The following is an 8,251-nucleotide window of genomic DNA, read 5'->3' on the forward strand; positions in this document are numbered from 1 at the left end:
AATAATCTGACTTCTCCTTGTGAAGTTTCTAGCCAGTAGATCATGCAAAGAAATTGGTTTCTATGTGCCAATAGGCTTACCATATACATCATCAAGTTGAACATATTCTAATCATGTTTTGCCCCAAGAAACTTTGCCTAATATCATAAAACTATCACTGTCGGTCATCCTAGACCAAAACAGGCTAATTACTGTACATCTTCACCACATGTGAACTATGTTCTCTGCTGGGTCAAATAGTCCCTTTTCATTGAGAGCAATTCCTATTGTTGAAAAATAGAAAGAAACCATTAACATTTTTTCTGAGTTTCATATAAGATTTGGAAAAAACATTTTCCACCCTATCTTTAGTAACTGAAATAGCCAACCTATCCAATCTACTGTACTTCTGCTATAGTACTACATTTATTTATTCATTCAAAAAGTGCTAGAGGTCTTCCCTGGTGGCGCAGTGGTTGAGAGTCAGTTTGCCGATGCAGGGGACACGGGTTCGTGCCCCGGTCTGGGAAGATCCCACATTCCGCGGAGCGGCTGGGCCCGTGAGCCATGGTCACTGAGCCTGCACGTCTGGAGCCTGTGCTCCACAACGGGAGAGGCCACAGCAGTGAGAGGCCCGTGTACCACAAAAAAAAAAAAAAAAAAAAAAAGTGCTAGATACTGGAAATAGAGATAAAGTTTGCTGTCCCTGCCATCAAGAGTTAAACAGGTCATTTTAGATAAGTGATGTAATAGTGTACTTTGGCCTGCATCATTGTCATCATCATCACCATCATCTTATGTGCTTAAAGAATTTAACATAAAGGGACTTCCCTGGTGGTCCAGTGGTAAAGAATCCACCTTCCAACGCAGGGGAGGCGGGTTCGATCCCTGGTCAGGGAACTAAAATCCCACATGCTGTGGGGCAACTAAGCCCACGCGCCACAACTACTGACCTGGCACGCCTCAATGCGAGAGGCCACGTGCCTCAAACTACAGAGCCCACGCACTCTGAACCCTGCACGCCACAACTACAGATCCCACGTGCCCTGGAGCCTACAAGCCACAACTAGAGAGAAGCCTCTGTGCCACAACGAAAGATCCTGCACACCTCAACGAAGACTCTGTGTGCCGCAACTAAGACCCGATGTAGCCAAAAAATAAAATAAAATAAATAAATATATTTTTTTAATTCTAAAGAAAACTTTTAAAAAAAGCATTTAACATAAAACACACAAGACTGGACATTAGATATAATTGAGTCCTGACATTATGTATGGAGAAATAGAAAAGAAATCCACCACCACCCTGCCCTTTTATGTTGTCTCACTCCATGGAGACAGAAGACTAGACCCAATAGTCCAATTAAATCACTTTATTTAGAAACTGAAAAGCCAGCATCTAAAACTGCTGGTTGTCCATGGCCCCTATGAACAGACAGAGAAGCAGTAAAGGCCACAGCAGCATGAAAGATGTAAAGAACTGATATTCTTGGAAAGAAGGTAACTGTGACAGGATGAGAAGGAAGGAGAGAGAAAAACAGGGAGTCTGAAAGAGAAGTGAGCAGAGATAGAAGCAGGAGGGCAGAGGAAGCAAGAAAGGAAGAACAAAAGGAGAAGAGAAAAGAGTGTGTGGGAGGAAGAACAAGTGAGAAGAGCATTAAACTAGGGCACACATGCTTACACCCATGAAATTAACATATTGAAAATCATCCAGTGTTTCCCTATAGAGAGAAGAAGAGGTTGGATGAAGCTGCAGGGCCCCATACATGAGAAAGCCAAGGGACCCGTTGTGGTAGACAGCCTCTCAAACGGCCCCTGCCTCCTGATGTTCACATCCTTGTGTAATTCTCTCCCACTGAGAGGGGGCTGGACCTAGTAACTCACTTCTAACCAACAAAACACAGTAAAAGTGATGGAATGTCACTTCCAAGATTAAGCTCTGGCTTCCACCTTGCTTGTGCTTTCGTGCTTTCTCTCCCCTGCTCACTTTGAGGGAAGTCAGCTGCCATACTGTGAGCTGCCCAGTGGAAAGAGCCATGTGATAAGGAACTGAGGAAGGCCTCCAGCCAACAGCTAGTGAGAAAATCAAGCCCTCAGTTCAATAGCTCCCCAGAAACTGAATCTTGCCAACAACTACCCAAGTGAGCTTAGAAACTAATCCTCCCTCAACTGAGCCTTTAGATGAGACCACAATCCTGGCCAACACCTTGACTGTAGTTCCGAGAAGTCTTTGAGACGGAAGTACTTAAGCAACCCTCAGATCCCTGACCCACAGAAATTGTGAGTAATAAATTTGTTTAAAGCTGCTATTTTTTAGAATAATTTGTTACATATCAATGGATAGCTAAAATACATTTAATATGAATTTGACCACTTTGTCCAAGATTAACTCTAGATTAGTAGGTGGATCACTGAGGCAGCCCTAATAGACATAATAACAGAATTATGGAGCTCCAACCTGTGATAAACCTAAGAACATGGTTTGAATTAATCAGCAAATCTTATTCATATTTCACACAGATACCTAGGTTTGAACACCAGCTATACATCTGGTACTTACTACCTGTGAGATAACAGCCAAGTCATTTAACCTCTTTAAGACACAGTCTTCACATGTGGGAAATGGAGCTAATCATTATCCCTGCCTGTCATGCCTGCCATGAGATTGACTTAAGGTCATGTAATAGAAAATACTTTGGAAATTATGAAGTAGTAGTCATCCGGGAAGTATTTAGGAGACTGCCACAGCCCCACTCATGGGATTTCTCTGGGCTAATAACATCTTAAATATTTGCAATTCCTTAAAACGCATTTCCTCTCTTTTTATGAGGTAAAAACTAATGTCTCTACACTTCTTAAGTTTTGCCACAACCGAAAATATCTTAAGTTTTCATTCTATTTTTCCAAATCTAAGGCTTTATTCTATCAATGTCCGTCTTAAAACTAGTCATTTCTCATATATTGGAGATTTGGTCAAATAATTCTAAGATTTTTCTTTATTTAAAAAGTGTAAGTCTTAGGTGAGTTTCCCTAGAAGCAGAGACTGGGATAGGAATTCTTGTTCAAGTGATTTCTTTGGAGGAGTGTTTGAAGGAGAGGGAAGAAAGAAGGCGAGAACACCAGGCAAGAACGTGGGCTCAGCTGGAGACCAGCTTCAGTCGATGCACAGAGAAAGTCTGGAGGACAAATCACACCACAGCATTTGGTGCACCTTGAGGCCAGGAGGCTGGCCTTTGCAAGCTTCCCCCATTCCTGACAGTCACTGGCCAGGGGCAATTCTCCAGCGGAGGCAGCTGTAAGTTTACCAGCCACACCCAAAGCAGCTGCGGGGAGCAAGCACCAGCCACTGAAGGGGATCTAGGCAGGGTACCAACAGCATCCACTACAGCATTATATAGCATGCTTTCTCACAGTATTTCATCATCATTTCTGCAAATGGGTCTTGATATGCTAACAGTTTCAGCATTTGATCACTTTTACACCAGCTGTGTTAAATGAGACAGCAGAGAGAGTGGCAATGTAGAAAAATAAAGATTTGTCTCTAATCAGAACCGTAAAACTTAGCTCAAGTCAGATAACAAAAGAAAAAGGGTCACTGGGAGACTTTTTTCCTACTAAAATATAACCATTATGAAATATATATGAGAGATACTTAAGCAAGGCTGAGGCGAGGAAGGCACCTGGAAAGGAATGGTTCCTCAACATGCCTGAGAGAGAAAAGGGTCCAGAAAGATGAATGAGAGGAGAAGGGGGAAAATGGGAGGGAACTGAGAACTCAGGTCCCTGAGAGAAGCAAAGGCAAAGAAGTCCAAGCCAGTGCCCAAGAAGAGAGGAGAGGGGAGTGCGGGTGGAGGGAAGGGTAGGAATGACGATTTCAAAGACGAGAATATATCTAAACAGTTTAGAGTCATAGGCATGTCCTAACTACCTCTCCTGACAGAGCACAACTCTGGTTTTCCTGTCAAACTTCTCTCTGTTTCTCGAATCTGACATGGCCCACTTTTTTCCTTGTAAATTGTTTACGTTTGAAAAGCTCAATCATGAAACAGAAGATGGTAAAACTTCTGTTTATCCAGAGGTTATTACTCACACTTCAGCTGAAGCTTCCTGAAATATTATTGCTTTTGGTTGCATTTTTGGGGGGTATTTGTCGGAAAATGTATTTTGACATCAGTTGCCGAGAAGAAATTCTGAAACTTCAGAATGCATGAGAGGCTTTACAGAGGAACTCACACAGGAAAGTGGAATCGGGTTTATATGCTATAGAGGACTCCCAGCTTTCCCTCTGCTAGCATGGATGTATGATCATTGCCAACCTTCATTTTCGTTTCTGATGTTAATTAATTTTGGCTTTTTTAGTATATCTGGAAAAAGACTGGAGATTCTCCTGAATAAAACACTACAGTGGTAATACTATTTCAACAAGAATTCAGTCTCTTTCCATCATTCTCAAACATAGGTTACCACTTTTTTAAACTATTTCAGCGAGGGAATGTTTATATATGATAAAACTAAAATGTAAACGTGGGTTTAAGGTGATTGCCCAGCTTGCTTTATATAACAAAATATCTGCTGGTTTTCAAACTTATATTGAAACAGTATGTTAGTTCTGTTCTGACAGTATATAAAGATACTGGCTTTCCTAGACACATAAGCAAAGTCGTTTTTATGAGCTCATAAAGGCTAGACTTAGGAATATTTAAGTAGTGGGTAATTCATAGAACGATATCTTTAGTCATTCAGCTAACATAGAGGGCAACCACAATTTATTCTTCTTAGATCTCTTCCTCTCATTTTTTATACTCTTAGGAAGTATAAGGTATTTAGAAAAGACCTAAATACATTTTTTTTTTACTGTTATTGAACTATCAAAGATGTGCTCTCTTGTGGGACTCCCTTCACTTCCTCACTCTGTGTATGTTAACCCACTTCAGAGATGATGGTGAAATGAACCCAAAATGCCAACCTTACTATTTGCATTATAAATAGAGGCACAAAAGGATATTTTTAAACATTTGGTTGATCTGGCGTATCAAAGATTTCTTTCTAAGCTACTTCAGTGACTGCATTGAAGTAAACTGAAAGCAATAGCTTAAAAGTGGCACACACACATACACAAAAAAAGTCATAAAAAAAAAACCCAGCTTATTTCCATGGAAATCTTCAGTTTACTCTCCGAACCCCTACTTCTGAATTACTTCCCTTTCTTAGGCTCTTCTCTATACACAGGACTCAACAAGGAAGAAATGTGGCGTTTTCTCAATTCAAGTTTAAACTAGTTCTCACTGGAGTGCAATCCATTTTCCTGGCCTTGTCAAATCTGCACTCAAACCTCCAGGAAATAGCCCAACTCCCATTTATTTATTCTATTGAGCTGATTACCAATACTGACGCTTTCTCTCTATTCATGTGTTTTGCAAGGTCTGCCATTTTCTGCTGCTTCATAAAGTACCCAACAAAAATCACAAGTCATTAGAGTGTTTACCTGAGAGTCAATATAAGTGGGGATAATGAAATTTAAACAAGAAGTTACCATGTCTTAACAATCGCTATAGCTTTCTTCACTTCCCCTTTGACCTTCATAGATCTGTGGTTTTATTTTCTGTTTTCAAATTGGAGGCCAGGGCCTCCTAAGAATCATGGGACAGTTGAAATGGGCCATAGACAAGTGGTGTTTCAGTATTACTAAATAACCACTGAACATGGTGGAGTCTTCCATAGATTCCTGCAAACAGCCAATTGGAGCCCGTGGGAAGAAGCAAAGGTTACCATATGGTATGGGCAGTGCCTATGGAAGGAACTGAACTTCTCCTTCAGAGCATTATCTCAGGGGAGTTGAGGTAAGGGAGGAGGACTCTTCATAGGTTCAGAGGATTGAGAAATGTAAAATGTTCACAGAATATGAAATCTCATTATCAGAACATGAGGGAGAAGGCAAAGTACTTTGGTCACCAAATTCTTAGACGTAAAATACACACCATTACACCTTATTGTACAGACCATTATTTGTCTGTACAATAAGGTATCTCTAAAGTGAAAAGTTAAGCTAATATGTGGTCATTTCCAAGTATTATTTTATCTATGATATCTTTAGAGAAGATAGCCTATCTGCATCTACTTTCATAGTGTTAGAGTACTTAGACTAAATTAGTATAATATCTGACATATGTCCACCTACAATATCAAGCTCTCACAAAAGTATCCCAAACTTTGCTTTTTATCATACTTTATCATACTTTATACTGATAGAGAAAAAATTCATATGGAAACAGGTATCAGTCTCTCTATTCTGATTTTTGTTTAAAGTTGCAAAGCTTCCTGAATCTTTGGAGATTCTTACAAACTGGCCCCCAATCTTCTGAGCATCCACTCCTCCACACACCCCAGCTACCACCCAAAACAAAACAAAACAAAAAATAACAAATATCACCATAGATTCAGTAAAATAACATTAAGATTAAATTTTGGATAATGCTGATGAAGGGAGATTGCTAGCATTGCCATTTAACAATATGGAGCTTATTAGACCAGAGGTACATCTGTCTCTAATTAAATTAAAGAATATTATACGTAATCTTTTCAGCTTCACAAAAAAACATTTCTTTAGGGTGGTTAGATACTGGATTTGGGTTTTAAAAGCTACTGCCTATTCTTGAACTGTAATGCAAAATTTGCCTCCTAGCTAAGCCTAGAATCCTTACAGTTATCTGTCAATTTCTTTCAGTATTGTTTTTAACAAATCAGACCTTTGGAAAGACATCCATGTGTATCACACCTAGCTAAAGTCAAGCCACAATATGAGCTTCAACTGTGAATTCTGAATGCACTTATTCATTGTCAATCAATCAATTTGCCAAACCTTTCCAAAGTGCAAGTCCATAAAAATCATAGAAATTGGTATTTTCTTGGGGCTGCATAAAGCTTCAAATTATATTTGGCAATGACTCATTCTAGAGGAAAACTTTAGTAATATTCTATTATTGCCACATGTTCCTGTGCCTGTATTAGAAACACCTCAGTATCTTTCCTACTCTGCCACCACCTCATACCTACTTCCTCCAGAATTCTGAGACTCAAAGCCATGTTATGATGACCTCTGCCGTATCTCACTAAGACTTCTTTCCAATGTGGCCACTAAGTCTTCCTGCAAACACACCTCCCTTAGAGTCTCCATCTAAACTGCTCAGGGGAAGTCTGCTTGACAGGAATAAGGAAACAAAAACGTATAATAAGGCAAAGAGAGCAGAACAACACTGTTGTAGTCTCAACCACAGTTGGCATTTCTGTGAATCGTCCATCTCACTGAGTTTGTAAACCATGTTGAATACCAGACTTCCTGCTAGTCCTAAAGAAATAATTATTACAGGGAATAATAATGAGACTTTATTAACACTATTAAGATGTATTTGGTTAAGCAGTTCAATTGACTTTGGAGATAAAAGAAAAAAAAGAATAAAAGTCACTGACATTTTTAAAAGCAAATAACAAGAAGCACAAAGGTAAATCTTTGACTTGTCAGGGAAATGAGGTTTCCTAGGAATCATCTCTGTATTGTTAGGATATGAAAATAAAAAATATAAAAAGTTACCTCAAACTGGCATTTTATTTTATCTCTTCACTGCCATAAGACTGAGGCATAACACAAAAACTTATGTTTAAAAAGAAATTAGAATCTTTATCTTCCTTTTGAGAAGAATATCCAACTTCCTAGTCAGTATAATTTGAAAGTTTACTTAGTATAATTTCTTAAGATTCCATATAAATCAGAAGTCAAAATGTCACTTATAAATCTTTATATAACAACCTTGTTTAGCTATTGGAAAATAACTATGCAATTTTATGTGTTTAAACATGAAAACAAAAAAAATTTTTTTCACAGAAAAAGATCTACTCCTGCCCATCCCTCCAACCAGGAAAGAAACACATGTTATGTACGAAGACATTTAATTGGACAAACACCGACAAGCGCTAAATCCTATGAAATACAACAAGATCAGTCAGATTCTTAATGAGAAACATTTTATTGTTCATTTCTAACACTGTCTGAAATAATCCTGGATTTCATTTAATCTCTGCCATGGTACTAACAATTTCAGAAAGCAATAAAATCTAGGACAGTCCATGTTTCAAGAACTGCTGCCTGATAAAAATGACAACCCCTCCCCCACGTCAGATTCAGATACACCAGAGCGGGTCTTCCTGTTATTCCGATGCATGCCTTTCTTCCCATATTAACAATAAAAGTTTAGTGCGCTATCTGACTGCAGAAGTTC

Source organism: Pseudorca crassidens, chromosome 6 (genome assembly GCF_039906515.1).
Source record: "Pseudorca crassidens isolate mPseCra1 chromosome 6, mPseCra1.hap1, whole genome shotgun sequence".
Taxonomy (NCBI): domain Eukaryota; kingdom Metazoa; phylum Chordata; class Mammalia; order Artiodactyla; family Delphinidae; genus Pseudorca; species Pseudorca crassidens.